This window comes from Canis aureus, chromosome 30 (assembly GCF_053574225.1).
Source record: "Canis aureus isolate CA01 chromosome 30, VMU_Caureus_v.1.0, whole genome shotgun sequence".
Lineage (NCBI taxonomy): Eukaryota > Metazoa > Chordata > Mammalia > Carnivora > Canidae > Canis > Canis aureus.
The window spans coordinates 30,817,160-30,833,945 of NC_135640.1; the positions used below are offsets into that span (position 1 = coordinate 30,817,160).

The window sequence follows — 16,786 nt, forward strand, 5'->3', positions numbered from 1 at the left end:
AAATCTCATTGTATGTATATATTATATATATATATATAAAGAGAATATATTTTATATATATAAAGAGAATATATTTTATATATATATAAAGAGAAAATGTACAAAGAATTCATATGTATATCCATATATATATATATGAATGGCTTAATAAATGGCTGAATACATTCATATCTCATTGGTCTGCTTCTCTGGAAAATACCGACTTAAACAGAAATACACCTGAAACCATTCTTCCTCCTGTTTTGTGAGGGGTTAAGGGATGTGAAAGCAGGGGGAGGCTGGAAAAGATATAATACCAGGATTTATGAAGCATCTGGGTGCTTCCCTCAAGCACAGACTAGGGTGTCACCTATTCATATGGTGTATTAGTGCCAGGGTGTCAATAAAATCTCCCAGGATTCTTCTAGGTAATGGCCTAAATCTAAGAGATTGAGATTGGAGGAGGGAATACACTCTGTACTCGTAATAACTGAGTAAGGATGAGGAAAACACTTGCCTGTGACAGAGTAACAGACACAACTGCATGCAGGGCAAGCCAGGTCATGGAAGCCCTTGGGCATGTACCTAAGGACATTTCCCTGTAATAATTACAAGAACGAATACAACTCACGGGGAATGCTTACTTGGTAACAAACACTGTGCCAAAGACTGTCCTCTGTCTTGTATAATGGCCCCATTTTTCAGATGAGAAACAGAGATCTGATGAGGTTAAGTGGAAATTATAGATAAAGGGATTAAGGGCCTCAGACTAAGAATCCTGTAGGATGAAATGGATCATGCTAGGAAGTATGTAGAGCTAGGTGTCTGGCATATAATAAGAGCTCAATAAATGGAAATTATTATTTTCATATTGTCGTCCTCATCACTATGAGTACTGCAGTCTTTCTTCATTACAAATACTTTATTGACCAAATTGCTCTGGCTCTAATAAGGCTAAAATGCTAAAGAGTTCACTCTCTATATGATCTTCCAATTCAAAGCTCCCTGGAAGGGGTGCCTGGGTCGCTCGGTTGGCTGAGTATCTGCCTCAGCTCAGACCATGATCTCAGGGTCCTGGTGTCTAGCAAACATCAAGCCCTGAATCAGGCTTCCTGCCCTGTGAGGAGTCTGCTTCTCCCTCCCTGTCCCCACCTCTCTCTCTCTCTCTCATAAATAAAATCTTTAAAAAAGAAAAAAAAAAAGCTACCTGGAAGTCTCTTACAATGTTTTCTGCCTCAGGCACGAAAGGGATTTAGGAGTCTTCCTTAGCTTGAGAAAGAAACAAAAATCACTCTCCAGTCAGAAGCCTGGTTCAAAATTTCTCACTCATTTCTCCCTGGATACCACAGCTCTTTCCTGGTTCCCACTTTCAAACATCTCTTGATTTCAGCAACTAAGCTCAAAAGCGCCCATTCTCTACCTCAATAGGGTGTTTTGCCTCCAACTTCTTCATATACTACTAGAACCTAGAGGTTACTCAAGGCACATAGTTGGCCCTCAATACTTTTTTGCTTAATGCAAATCAATTTTCTTCAACCCCCTCCCTCCCTGCACTAAAGAGAAAAATTCAGAGTTGACCATGTAGCTATCATGTAAAATGACCTACATTGTTTTAATTGTATTTCATCTTTGCATAAAAAAGAGCAGGGGCCCCTGTGTGGCTTAGTCGGTTAAGCATCTGCCTTCAGCTAAGGCCATGATCCCTGGATCACATCAAGCTCCCTGCTCGGCAGGAGCCTGCTTCTCCCTCTGCTGCTTCCCTTGCTTGTGCTCTCTCTCTGTCAAATAAATAAATAAAATCTTAAAAAAAAAAAAAAAAAGCGGAGTTGACAATATAAGTACAATATAAGATGTCCTCCATTGTTTTAATTGTACTGTGTCTTTGATACCTACTCAGAAGAAATGGAGAAAAGCCCTTTGAATTAATTTTTCCAACATATGTATCATGAGCAACCTGATTACATTGAAATCATTTTCTTGCTGTTGTCATTGATTTTTTTTTTTCCTTTTTTGATGGCTGTCATTAACCTGTTGACGTTCCTCCTCTCCGGGCAGCGGAGTTTTGCTGAGATACATTCATTAGTTGTCACACACATATCTTGCAGTTTGCTTATTCCTGTTCTCACTGCAGTCTTGATTAAATTCAATGTGAACTTTGGCCTTGAATGAAAAGAGAGGCAAATTTAGCAGTGTTGCTCAAATTTATGAGACCGCAATGTGATTTGTTGTGATTGGCAAAGGGACACCACTCTGGAGAGCAGGGCTACCACAGAAAAGAAGCCCATGTGACCTTCCCTCTGACACTGGCAATCTCAAGAGGTTCCCACCCAGGACATGGCCTGGCTTCATATGAAGAAGCTGCCTAATGTTTGTTGGGATCTGGATGCTACACCAATACAGCATCTGCTCTTTGAACGTTGAAAAGGAAAAAGGAAATAAATCAACATTGCTTGTCATCTATGCTCACTCTGGCCACACTACTCATTCAGACTTATAACAGCACAGTAAACAGCTTTTATTAAACTCATTTAGAGGTAAGGAAGTTGAAGCTCAGGGAAGCAAAATAACATAACCAGAAACACAACTGTAAGTAGAGGAGCAGAGTGGGGTTATGAACCCAGGGTTGTGATTCTGAAGCATGAGTTATTTCTCTGCACATATCTAAGAAGCCTCAAGAAATGTGTTCAACGATAAAATCAAGTTTGGAAAAAGGACGGTGGTCCAACTGGCAAAGATGTATGGGAGGGATCTCACAGCCAATCAACAAAGCTATGAGATGGTCTTCAGTAAGTCTTAAAACCAGTTGGGATGGTGAAAGCAGATAATCTGATGGCCCAAGATTTGGGGTCCGCATTATAGGGGTGGCGGAAGCTCCCAAAGTGAGAAATCGGGGACAGAAAGGAGGGCATGATGTGGGCATGATAAGTCCTGGCTGTGTGCAAAACTAAACACCAGGAGGGAATGGGGACAGACTGGGGGCAACAGAGAGGGGTCTGCAATCTGAGGACAGGTGACTGGGTGGGAGTGGAGAGACAGGGAAAAGGATATCAGAAATACCTAAGGAAAAGAAGAGGTGATGTCATCACAGAGGCAAGTTTCAGAGCCAGACCAGGTGCAGGCAGAGACCAGGGCATAGCTCATTCTCCAACGAGCCGCTCACCTCCAGGTGTCAGGCTGTTGATGGGTTTAATGCGCTCTGTGGCCAGGGCTATTTGCCCTTAAACAGGCATCTCCTCCCAGGCAAAGCAAAGGTACTTGAAAGATAGAGGATTCTTTAGTAATAGAATGACAGACTCTACAGACAGATGCTCAGGATTGTGAGAGAATTTCTGGTGAGGACACACTCACCTCCAGGTTTTCCTCCAAACCTTGCTACACATGGTCTAATCTGCCTTAGAATGCGCCAGCTCTGCCTGAAGCTCACCTTCTTGCATGGGTTTTATAAAAGGATCATAGTCCCCAGTTTGGGGTTCTCTTGCCACAGCCATCAGTTTCTGGATGCTGTCCGGCTTTCCTCTCCACCTTACTCTGCTCTAGCCTCCCTGGTCTCTTCTCAGTTTCTAGAAATTCCTCCCCTGCTGAAAGACTTTGCACTTGCAAAAAAGTCTTCCTGTTTGGAAACCTCTTCCTTCAAGTTTTCATGAGGTCACTTTTCCTCATTGCTCAGGTCTCTGCCTACATATCACCACCAATCACCCAACCTCAAACCATCACCAATCATTCGACTTCAAACACTTCCTGCACCCACCTGTTATAGTCGTTTGTGCCTACATAGTGCCTGTGTATAATCGTTTTGTTCATTACCTTCTGTCCCCCACAGAAGGGCAAGCCCCATGCAAACAGAGACAATACTACATTGACCTTTATCTTCCATGCCTAGTACAGTGCCTCAGCACAGACAGAGTAAGGGTTCTGATAAATGGTATTTGAACAAAAGAATGAATGAGAGATCAATAAGCAGGCATCTCAGAGAGGCAGCAGAGGGTGGAAGAGAAGAGAAAGTGGCTCTATCAGATGACATTTACTCCTTTTTCAACCCTTCCCTGTTTGTCACTTTTCATCAGATTTCCCTGTGTGAAAAACGTTTAAGGACGGGGACAGAGAGAATTTATTATTTTCTTTGGGTTTCACTGTGCCTTCCAAACTGGGTCTTACACAACCCACTGCCCAACTCTGGCAGTGGGAACATGGTTACAGACTGAACTGTCTAAAATTCCTATGTTGAAGCCCTAATCTCTAGTACCTCAAAATATGACAATATTTGGAGATTGGGCCTTTTAAAAAGTAAGTTTGGTGAAGCTGCTCAGGTAAGCTTTTACCCAATCTGACTAAAGCCCTTACAAGAAGAAGAAATTTAGGGGCACCTGGGTGGCTCAGTCAGTCAAGCATCTGACTCTTGGTTTCAGCTCAGCTCTTGATCTCAGGGTTGTGAGATTGAGCCCCATGTTGGATTCCGTGCTCAGAGCAGAGTCTGCTTCCAGTTCCCTCTCCCTCTGCCCTTCCTGCTCATGCTCTCTAAAATAAATAAATATACCTTTAATAAAAAAGAAGGACAAATTTAGACATACAGAAACACAACAAAGATACACATGCATGAGGAAAGACCAGGTGAGGATAGCAAGAAGGAAGCCATCTACAAGCCAAGGAGAGAGGCCTCAGGGGAAACCAAATCTGTCAACACCTTGATCCTGGACTTCCAGTCTCCAGAACTGTGAGAAAACAAATCTCTTTCCTTTCAGTCTGTGGTTGTTTTATTACGGCAGCCTGAGCAAACTAACACAAATGTGAATATGACAGTTTTGCCAACATCTTGGATAAGTTTCACAGACTACACAAGTTGGATGGAGCTGACCTTACAGTCCAGGGGAAACACTGTAGTGAGTACATGAGCTGTGAAGTCACATTCCAAGTCCACCATTTTTCATGTTGGGACATTTCCTTTCCTATAGAGATAAAGAAAATTTGTGTACATATTAGTCTATTATATTTCTTTTCTTCCCTTCCTCCCATTACCCTATTATCAGACGATTTAATAGTTGGTTAGCCTTATATCTCAGTATTTAAGTTACAAGACATCAAAGGAAGAATATGATGCAATTTGAGGAGCAATAACAACCCCTGGGGATGAGTTTAAATGACAAATGAGACTTTGTATACTTTGGAAGAGAAAGTAATCATGTTTTAGGCTATTTGGCCGATGGTTGCATCATGTTAGAAAGTTAAATATGGATAAGGAAGGTGCATATTGATGCCAGGTGATGAGCAGAATGCCCTAGTGTTATATACTACGTCAGCCCATCTACTGGCACTGTGAGTCCCAGAACCCCCTTCTGGGAAATTTGAGTAAGATTTGGCAAGTGGAAGTGAACAGTAGCGCTTATTCTTTGAAGAGTATCATGACTGGATAATGAGGGATAGAGCCAGGGAGTGCCAGAAGATTCCAGCTATCATCCTTGCTCTTCCCTCCTTGACTGCCAGCCTTGCTAACTGTGATGGTGAATTTTATGTGTCAACATAGATGGTGTTTTCTAAATGCAATTAACATTTAAATTGGCAAACACTGGGTAAAGCAGATTGCCCTCCATACTGTAGGCAGGCCTCATCGGATCAGTTGAAGGCTTAAACAGGGAGGCTATGGCCTCCTACAGCAAGAGAAAATTCTCCAGCAGTCTTGGAACTGTGCCATCAGCAATCCCAGTCCTGAGCCTGCTGGCCCAGGCTGGAGATTTCAGGCTTCCCAGCCTCCATAATCATGTAAGTAAATTCCATAGATAATAGACAGATAGATAGACAGACGATAGATAGATACATAGATAGATACATAGATAATAATTGATAGGTGATTTATGGATAAATGGTTGATAGATGGATAGATGATAGGTAGGTGACTCATAGATGGATGATAATAGATAATAGATAAATTGATAGATGACAGATAATTGATGGATAGATAATAGAGATAGATAATTGATAGATGATAGATAATTGATAGATGACAGATAGATGATAGATAGATAGATAGATAGATAGATAGATAGATAGATAGATGATAGATAGATAGATAGATTTATAGATCCCTTTGGTTCTATTTCTTTGGAGAACCCTGATGAACACACTGACCAATAGCAATTCCAGGCCTACAACCAGATGGAGAGGCCATAGCCTTCCTTAGAACCCCTCCACCACATTTCCTTCCCAGTCCCACCCCTGAAGTAATGTCCCTGCCTTCCCATATTCTTCATCCACTTGCATGAGTGCTTCAGAAGAGTTGCTTAGTGATGCTTCCCTCATCCTGCAACTCCTTTCAAACCCCTACTTTTCCAGCTTCTTCCATAATTGTGGAAGGCCTCGATCCTATAATAAATCTTATTCTATAAAACCCATAATGATTTTGCTTTTCCTCTTATACCATGAGTGATACATTATAATGTAACAGAAATGAAAATGTGCTAGCATTCTCAGCACAAACAGAAAAGCACATAATGTTAAATGGCTCTTATTCTTGTCCCAGTCGTTCACTCACTCTTTCATTCATTTAGGAAATATTTGGTGAGGGCCCACTACAGGCCAGGTGCTCTTCTATGAGAGCACACTCAAAAAAAAATTTTTTTTAAACAGTTCTGACAGGGAAATTTATATCTTTTTTTTTAATTTTTATTTATTTATGATAGTCACAGAGAGAGAGAGAGACAGAGACAGAGACAGAGACATAGGCAGAGGGAGAAGCAGGCTCCATGCACCGGGAGCCCGACGTGGGATTCGATCCCGGGTCTCCAGGATCACGCCCTGGGCCAAAGGCAGGCGCTAAACCCCTGCACCACCCAGGGTTCCCAGCACACTCAAAATTAACAAAGGGCTATGATAGAAAAATTGTCAGGATCTGGAACTATGACCATGAAGGAAAATTGCCAGGAGGGGGCTTTGGTTCAACATAGAGAACTTTCTGACAAAGTTAAAGCTGCCTCTAAATAGAATGGCCTCTCTATTCTAAGGGAGTGAGGCACCAGTTAACAGAAATTAATTGGCAACTTAATTACCAGGAAGGCTTCAGAAGGCACTAGCACATCTATTACCAATATTTAAACTTCATTTGCATGAGGTTCGCTTGCAAATTTTATATTCTATGATTCTATTATAATATATACCATTTGTGAGATTCTGAGACTCTCTATTCTGCCCATATTCTGAAGCAACCATGAGGTATAACAGGATTATGATAGCCTCAGAATAATACCACAGGGGAATAGAACTAGTGTTTGTGGTTTAGTGTTTGCAATTTTCATTGGTTGTTTTATAATGCTCCCGAAACTCCAAGAGGTAAAGTTTATCATCTCCATTGTGTGGTCAAAAACACCAAGAGTCAGCAAGGTAGAGTGACTTGTCCAAACATCTCAGCTTCCCAGCAGAAGAGGCCAAAATCCATGTGACCCCAGAGTCTGTGTTATTTTCTTTTACACTATATCATATCACACTTCAGTATTAGGATGTGAGAATTAATGAGACTGTCAAGCATAATTTTCAGGTATGTTCCCAATAAATGCATATTTTAATATACAGTTTAGAACTTGTGTTTTATTAAATATATTAAGCCAGTAACATGATAACATGTATGGAATGTTTTGGATGTTCCAATCACTCCAATGTGCTTTGTATTATCATTTTATGCTCACAGTAACCCTGCTAACAGAGTCATTATATAGGATCATTTTACATGGGGACAGTGTTTAGAACAATGAAATCAGAGACTGAGAATGATTACAAAGTCAATCAGCTCCTAGGCAGGAGCAGGGCTGGAATTCTAACCTATTCTGGTTGACAGTGAAGCCCATTCTCCATGTTCCAGAGTGAGAGTGGTGGATTTTGTCTACTACAGTAGACCCTCTTATCCACAAGGGATATGACCCAAGGCCCCTAGCAGACATCTGAAATCCTGGATAGTACTGAGCTATATATATATATATATACACACACACTATGTTTTTCTGTATCCATACATATCTTTGATAAAGATAATTTATAAATAAGGCACAATGAGAGATTAACAATAATTAACAATAAAATAGAACAGTTATAATAATAAACTGGAACAAAAGTTATATGAATATGGTCTCCCTCTCTCTCTCCATCTCAAAACATTTCATTGTACTGTCCTCACCCTTCTTGTGATGATGTGAGGTGATAAAATGCCCACGTGATGAGGTGAGGTGAGTGATGCAGGCACTGTGACATAGCAGTCAGCTACTATTGACCTTCTGAAAATCAGTCAGGAGAAGGGTCATCTTTCCTCAGTTACTTGAAGGTCACTGAAACCGCAGAAAGCAAAACTTTTGATACAGTTGGGAATCCTGTGTATTTTCCAAGACTATTTGTTCCTTCTTCTATGTGTTCGGAGACCCATCTTCTTGTCCCTCTAGAAGCCTCTGTCAAGCAACTTCTTGTTTATTCTTATGCCAGTTTCTATTTTCAGCCTCATTTAAAAATTAGGAAGACTCACCCCATTAAAGTCCTTCAATATGACAAATTGGCTGAGCAGCGAAAAAGAAATATTTTAGAATACTTAAATTGCAATGAATGACATACTACCACCATCCATTGCGATTTAGGTGTTGTAAGATATTCCTTTTTCTTTGCTCAACCAAGCACTCATAACTAGATGATTTTGCTTCAAGCTATGATTCAGATCCACAGAGGATTTCATTTTGCCTTTAAACTATAGCTGACTATTGCTGTATGAGATGTTTAAGACAACCAGGTATATAAATTGCCCCATCTGCAATTAAGGGAAAGATGATTATATTTTTGTAAAATGGACCTCGGAATAGAGACAGACCTATCTGCTATTTGCTCTAGTTACCAACATCAGCTCCAAAGCAGAAGAATAAAATTGAAGGAAGGAGAATTGGTTTTCAGCTTATTACAGGGAAAAGTAAGCTACATTAGCACATGATTCATGTAAAAAGCAAAATGTATACACAAACACACAGTGGGAAGAGGGAAACTAACATTTATTAATAGTTTAATATATACCAAGAGCTTGACATACCTTGCAACTACCCTATGAGATAGATATTGCTAGTTCTCTACTACAAAAAAAAAAAGAATTGCCAAAACCTAAATGCAAAACTCAAGTTTACAAACACCACCAACTCAGTATCCAAACTTTTTGCACCATATTACATTGATGCTACCTACAATATTATGGAAATTTCCTTTAGAAACTTGGAACTAAGGTGTATGAGATATTACTTTTTGCTTCAGAATGAAAATAAAATCATGAATCTCAGAAGGGAGACTTCTAGGTTATTGCAGCCTCTACCAATTGTCTGTCTGCTCTAACGTTTAGTACCTAGTTGACAAGCACCTTTGTATTTAGGCCTTGACAAACTTGTTTGGAAATCCTGAAGTTTATAATGAAGGTGGATAGAGAAAAACTGTCCTCCCACTTTGAAAACATGAGAGAACTTTCTAGCTGTCTGGAGATGATGTCTACTGTTGTTCAGGACCTGAAACCCAACTCACTTGATTTGGAAACAACCCCTTGCCTTTCCGGCATAGAACCACCCACCCCTTTTTGTTTTTGTTTTGGTGTTTTTTGGTTTTTGGTTTATGCTTTTGATAAGCTATCTGTCATTCATGACACCCTCCCCTGGGGCATCTGGGTGGCTCTGTCAGTTAAGCATCTGACTCTTGATTTTGGCTCAGGTCATGATCTCAGTGTTGTGGAATAGAGCTTATCAAGCCCATTGAGTTCATTATTTCTCCAGCTTTGCCCAGATTCTTGTGCTTCTTATTTCATTTATTCATCTATTCCTTCAGTTCCATGTATTTCTTTATTTCACCCCCCTTTATTGGCTAGAGTCAGTTTCTGTTGATAGCAACCAAAATACCTGAAATGATAAGCCAAGTTGCCCTTGGCAAATTGTAACACTGGGCTTCAGGGCTCCTTCTCTCCCAGATGTCTATATTTGCAGGATGTGCTCTTGCACGACCAATTTGCTATAAGTAACTAATTCCAACTAAAATGGTCATAACTGACAATATCTCAAATTGTATCATCTACTGAAAGAAATTTTAATTCAGTAGGAAACCCAAGAAAACTAGAAAACATTGCAGACACATAGGAGTGAGATTCCAATAATGAAATCACATATATGCTAAGTAAAAAAAAGTAAAAGTAATATATTTATGATAGATTGTTCTAGAACAGGTTTATAGAAATCTGTTCTAGAACAATCTATAACAATTACTGTTATCTAAACAGTGTCATCCAGGACCCTCTGCTCTAGAATATTTCTATAATTTATGGAACCTTATACTTAGAGAATATCTCTGAGAGATTCTTAGTTAACCAGTTGTTGAATGTTGTACCTAAGACCATGACAATTTATGCTTGGTTACTTCCACACTCATATTTATTGGAGTTTAATTTAAAATTTTTAAAAGAAAAATCTATTTTTCTTGAAAAATCTATTTTTAAAAAAATGATATCACCTATCCTTTTCACTACTTGGAGCAGGTTTTACTGCAGACAACTCTAGAGTAAATTCATAGGATTGAAGTTCATCTGCATTATCTCATGTTGCTGGCCTGTTCTTTGCACATTAATAGTGCAATTGTATGAAACTACAACAATCCTAGCCATCTTGCTGACTATTCATTACATTCTTCTCTGAAATAGGCTTTTTAACCAAGGACAAGAGAAGTTATCAAGTAATTTCTGTTTCCTTTAATCTGCAGGTGAATATAGGGCTGGAGACAGCTGTTTCCTCGGGTGCTTCCAATTAAAATGGATTAAGAACAAATCCATGTCCTAAGCTTTCTCAATTTCTGACCATAATCACGTTACTCCATCTAAGAATCTCAGCTGCAGCACTATCCTATAAATACCAGCCATATTTTGAGAAAGACTCAAATCAGACAACTAAAATTGCATTTACAAAGTCAGGTCAAAATAGTGTAGGATCTGGACCCTAAACACTATAGAGTCTCACTCTTCTGCTTCGTCCATTCTAGGCTCCTGGCTAGACAACACCCCCTCCTCTCTGTTCTATTTAATCACCCCCATCCTTTGAGGTACACATTGTTCCCTCCATGAAAGAGTCTGAGACCCCCTGACCTCCTAATGCATTCCTCCCCTGAGGTCCATTCATGCCCCAAAATTCCAGGAGTCTCTTGAGGCACTCAGCATAACTAGCCATACATACTCTGACTTCTGGGAGAGCCTAAGGCCCTTCTCCTCCCATTTAGATCTGACAAAGTCCAAGGATACAATAAAACAGTGACACACAACTGGGCTACACTGCTGATAGAGCCGAGGAGGGAGATGTTTAGACAGAGGAACAAAGATGAGGTGAATGGTCTGTTTTTAAAAGAAGCTCCTTTCCTTATATGTGATAAAAATTACCAGGTCAATATTAGCAATTGGCACAACCTTGATCTGCCTCTAGATAACCCTACATTGAAAGGAGACATGGGGAGTTCTGGGAGTAGCCCAGATTAGCAAGCAGGGTTGGGATCTCCAAAGAAACTAGGTCCATAAGCAATAGGAGTTCCTCTTCTGCAAGGCCAAGTACAATATGGTAGCTGTCTAGTACAGAGTTGCCAACGGGAGGGAGAATCAAGTTGAATCAAAATTCAAGAGAATCTTCTACTAAAACTCATATACTGCCTTATACAGTTAGTTGTATATTTTGGGCTTTTTCCAGTTTTACAAATTGGTTAGAAATTTCTTAAAAAGAATCTTTATCTCCCTAGCATCCTTACTATGCCTCCTATGTAGTAAATGTGAAATGTTTGATGTTTTAAATTAGAAATGACTTCTTAATGAAAAAAAAAAATCACATGGAAAAAGAGAAACATCCTAACCAACAAATACAACATGTACTTTGATAAAGTTATGAACATAGTGGATGCTAGTGTAGTTGCCATACCAGACTGGAAGCTCTAAGAAGAAAGGGGCCATGACTAAGTTATTGACCAGTATACCTAACAACAAGGATAAGCTTAAAAATTATTTAAATGATTGGTTATGAGTAACTCAAAAATTAATATTTTATCCCCTATATTAGTTTCCTATGGCTCTCGTAACAAATCGTCACTTAGTGGCTTAAAACAACACAAATTTATTATTTTATAGTTCTATTAGTCAAAACCTTATCGAGTTAAAATCATGATGACAGGAGGGCTATCTTCATTCTGGAGGCTCAGAGGGAGAATCCATTTCCTTGTCTTTCCTAGTTCCTAAAGATGCCTTATGTTTGTTGGCTCATGGCCCCTTAAGCTACCATCTTCAAAACCACCCAGCAGGGCTGGGTGGCTCAGCAGTTTAGCATCTGCCTTCAGCCCAGGGCATGATCCTGGAGTCCCAGGATCAAGTCCCACATCAGGCTCCCTGCATGGAGCCTGCTTCTCCCACTGCTTGTGTCTCTGCCTCTCTCTCATGAATAAATAAATAAAATCTTAAAAAAAAAAAAAGGCAAGGCATCATTTTCAAATTTCTGTGACTCTAATAGTCCTGCTTCGGATAGTTATGATTACATTAGGAACCACCTGAGTGATTCAAGATAATCTTCCCATCACAAGATCATAACTTAATCACATATGCAAAGTCCCTTTTGCCATGAAAGGTAACATAACTGCAGGTTTGGGGGACTAGGATATGGGCATTTGGGGAGGCCATTATTCTACCTACTACTCCCCCCTGCACACACACACACACACACACACACACAATAGCCCTGTAGCTGTGTCAGACATTTATGAAGAGCCCCAGTGCTGAGGTGGAGGGTTTTTGGAGTATTTAGCATTGTTCCCACCACAGAGGCAGTGAAAAAAAAGCAAAAGCAAATCTTCCAGGGAAGTGTGGGTATGTGCCTTGTCTTCTGGGCAGCAGTCCTAAGCAATAGCCAGCTTCTTCATCGCCTCTTACACTTGGGTTACAATTGAGAAGTTCATTGACAATTGAAAATGTATTAATCAAATTATTATTTATATGTGATAGAAGCTTATGCAAAGAAACTCTTTTGTAAAGAAAATAACCACTTTTCCAATTAATCTTTTGAGTAAATAAGAATTTTCATACAAGGGATTACTTAAAATTAGAGTACACCCACATTTATTTTATGAAGTTTAGCCTCCTGAATCCCACTCAGAAAGCCTAGTGCCCCATGATTTCATAAGGCATTAGCCTCAATGATGAAGAAATGTTGGGAATCCTCCACAGAAATTCTGCTGTCTATGATTTTGCTTAGAACAAAATAGAGAGGAGAGCAGAGGAGAGTCCAGAGAGGAGACAGAGATGTAGATTAAGATTTTCTTGGCAGGATTTCCTAGGAAACAGAAATGTAGGTGAAGCTTATACACTGTTTTCTTGGGAAGTAAAATGTAGCAAAAGCCAAAGGAAGGAGGAAAGGATAGTAGGGTAGAAAACATAGCAAATAGAAGGTGGACTCATACCCCATTGCCTACACCTTCAGCATAAAGTACATTCTGCCCACTTGCATGGACCATTTCCAGATGAAACTAAAAACTAAACTGGATCCTGAAAGAAAGGAGACATATTTCTCTGTGGGCTCATTCCTGTCTCTTGGCTCCTACTGGTCCAAGTTCACTGAAGTTGTATTACCTGGTACCCTCAGGAAGCCACTGGGAAGCCAGATCTCATACCTTAGACATGGCCCTTTAACTCAATTCTAAAGCAGTGAAAGGCCAGAGTCCTGTGAGCCTTGGTCAGCTCCAAACCCAAATCCAATTGACCTCCTGTCTCTAGGACCACCTTTGCAGGACAGACCCTGGTGGGGGCTTGGGGCCTCAAACCCTCCAGACTTCATTCTTTGGGGACTGCACTGAGAACTTCAGTAAACTAAGACAACGTATCCCCAAGCAAATTAGGATGTGCCTCTACCTTGTCCCTTCTTGACTACAGAGCCAGGACTTTGCATCCCTTAAGCTCTGGATCTGCTGTGGCTCTTCCTTCCATGAGCACAGTGGCGGTCACAACAGCCACACTGCATTGTCATAGTCTCCATGCTTTGTGATGTGGAGGAGGTAAACCTGAGGCCATGAGGCTGGTTGGCAGGTGTCCAGAGAGCCCTTTCACTGAGGAAGAAAAGGTCTAATACAATGGAATCTGAAGATTAGCAAATCAGAAAGGCACATAAAGTTGGACTTGATACAAACCCTGAGTACATAATAATTTTTATAGAATACCAAATTATGATAAGGGGACTGAGTGCTTTAGGAGTCCGGGGGAAGAAAAAGTCCCCCAGGCCAAGGCCAAGGATATCAGAAAAGAAACAGCTCTAAGGCTAAGCCATGAAGGAAAGATTTTAATAATAGGAACCACCATTTTGTGATCACATAAATGTTTCAGACTCTATCTAGGAAATATTTCATTTATCTACTGTGCTGTCTGGGAGAGTGAAGTATTATTACTCTTTTACCCAACTAATGAAGCTGACACACAGTTTGGAAAAGGTCATTCAAAGAGCCTGCACATGTGGAAGAATAGAGAATTCATTAAAGAGAAAAGAAAAAGATATTTTTAAGAGGTCAGTAACTTCCAAACCCAGGAAGGTCTTTAGAGCCAGGCTGTAGGGTTAGGCCATTATTCAGTGGCATTGAGGCCACAGGGAAGAATATCCACTGAGGAAACATGTGTACATATTTTTAGAAGATAATCCTATGGATAGTGTGAAGAGAGGCAGAGGCCAAGAGAAGGGAAAAGTATCAGACTTCTTTCACATGAAAGAAGCAGTGGCACTGGCTTGAAACCGGATAATATAACTTGATAACTTGAAAGTAGACAACAAGATGGCAGGAGGAGTGAACAATGACCCAAGGTTTTTCAGGGAGTGTGTCACAAATGGACCAATGCCACTGAGATGAACCTAATCCCTCATTCACCTTTCTGAGAAAACTGTGCATACATACAACTCTGCAAAGCCCTTGCCATGGCACGTCACTCACCCAAATGCTTCAGACAAATGTGAAACTTTTAATTCACTGTATCTAAGGGGCTAATTCCCAAAGATGGGAGGACTATGAGGGGTCAGGGTTATTTTCCACTCCTTCTTTCTAGTCACAGAGTAATACCCGCGGGCATTTCAGTTTTCAAGGAGTTCCTAGAACTTTCCATGTGCTCTTGCTAATTACTACAGACTACAGGGTGCTAGGAGAAGCAACAACAGTAATCATAGCCATAACCAGAGTACAGTTGAGCCCAGCACAAGTGGCTGAATCAAAATAAAATGCAGGTGACCTGCTCCTCAACAATGTGGCACTTCGTCCCCTCCCCCCCTATGTAAACATATGAGCTGGTGGATTATCTTTTCATCCAGTGACATTAGCAACTCTCAGAAATGGTAACCAGCCTGGCATGGGAGAAAATAAAATTTATTATAAATTAGATAGGGAATTTGACATGCAAATTTATAGGAATAGGAAGTTTATGAACTTTGCACTTTTTATTTTTTTTTAAAGATTTTATTTATTTATTCAGAGAGAGAGAGAGAAAGGGGCAGAGGCACAGGCAGAGGGAGAAGCAGGCTCCATGCAGGGAGCCCAACGTGGGACTCGATCCAGAGTCCCCAGGATCACACCCCAGGCTGCAGGCAGCGCTAAACCACTGCACCACCAGGGCTTCCCTGAACTTTGCACTTCTTAAAAAGACTTTTTAAAATTTATATATTTATTTCAGAGAGAGAGAGCATGAATGAGTACAGAGGAAGAGGGACAAGCAGATTCTCCACTGAGCATGGAGCCCAGAACAGGGCTTGATTTCACAGCCCTGAGACCAAAACTTGAGCCAAAATCAAGAGTTGGAGTCCCAACAGGCCACACAGGCACCCTGAGCTTTGCACTTTTACAGGATCCTAAGTTTCCAGGAGACCCTAAAGAGTTATCACACATGGTTTCTTATTGTCAGTCAGTCAATTTGTGAGGCAGGGTTATAAGGAATGGCCTAAGGTCGTATCTTAAGCAACTGTTAGCCTTTCAATACCGTGAGTGACTAGTTAGGGCTTTTTTATATATATATAAAGATTTTATTTTTTTAAGTGATCTCTATACCCAATGTGGGGCTTGAATTCACAATCCAGAGATCAATAGTCACATTATCTACCAACTGAGCCAGCCAGGAGCCCCTAGACAGGTGAAAGCCATCGGAAAGCCACCTTGGAACCACAGGTGGACATCAGACTGAGACAAAGCAGTGCAGAAAAGAGCAGAACGGAGGGTAAAGAGGAGGGTGTCAAGTCCTGAAACATTCCTGGAGTCCCTGAATCTAGCTAATCTACCCCTGAGCTTTTCAGTTAAGTGAGATAAAGATGTCTTTTTTTTTTTTTTTTTAATTAATTTGAGTTGGAATGCTGGGGTGGCTCAGGTCATGATCCCAAATCCCAGGATAGAGTCCCACATTGGGCTCCCTGCAAGGAGCCTGCTTCTCCCTCTGTGTATGTCTCTGCCTCTCTCTGTGTGTCTCTCATAAATAAATAAACAAAATCTTTTCTTAAATTAATTAACTAATTTGAGTTAACTTTCTTTCACTTACAGCCAACAAATTCTGAACTCAAAACACTGCAGACCCCAAGAACATAAATGATAACTGAGATTTTCCATGAGAATAACCTGAAAGCCAATATTCATTAGAGCAATAATTCCTATCATTTTGTGGTTTTAAAATTAGACCAAGAGAAGAATGAAAGAACAAATCAAAAAATACATTCATTTTACTTGGTACAGTTTTCTATGACTTTGCCTCAGTTCTGATTACTAAAACACTGTGTTATCCCATCTTTTCAGCTCAGAG

General features: G+C 40.4%; 1 long non-coding RNA gene across 1 annotated transcript; it reads right to left on the bottom strand.

Moving 5' to 3' along the window:
* Positions 1 to 1,840: 1,840 nt before the first annotated feature.
* LOC144301643 (uncharacterized) lies at positions 1,841 to 13,953 on the bottom strand. The gene is made up of 4 exons (XR_013368383.1): positions 13,883 to 13,953; positions 8,135 to 8,282; positions 4,832 to 4,922; positions 1,841 to 2,139 (listed from the first exon to the last, which is right to left on the bottom strand). It is a non-coding gene; the product is annotated as an uncharacterized LOC144301643 (long non-coding RNA).
* Between the last annotated feature and the right edge of the window lie 2,833 nt (positions 13,954 to 16,786).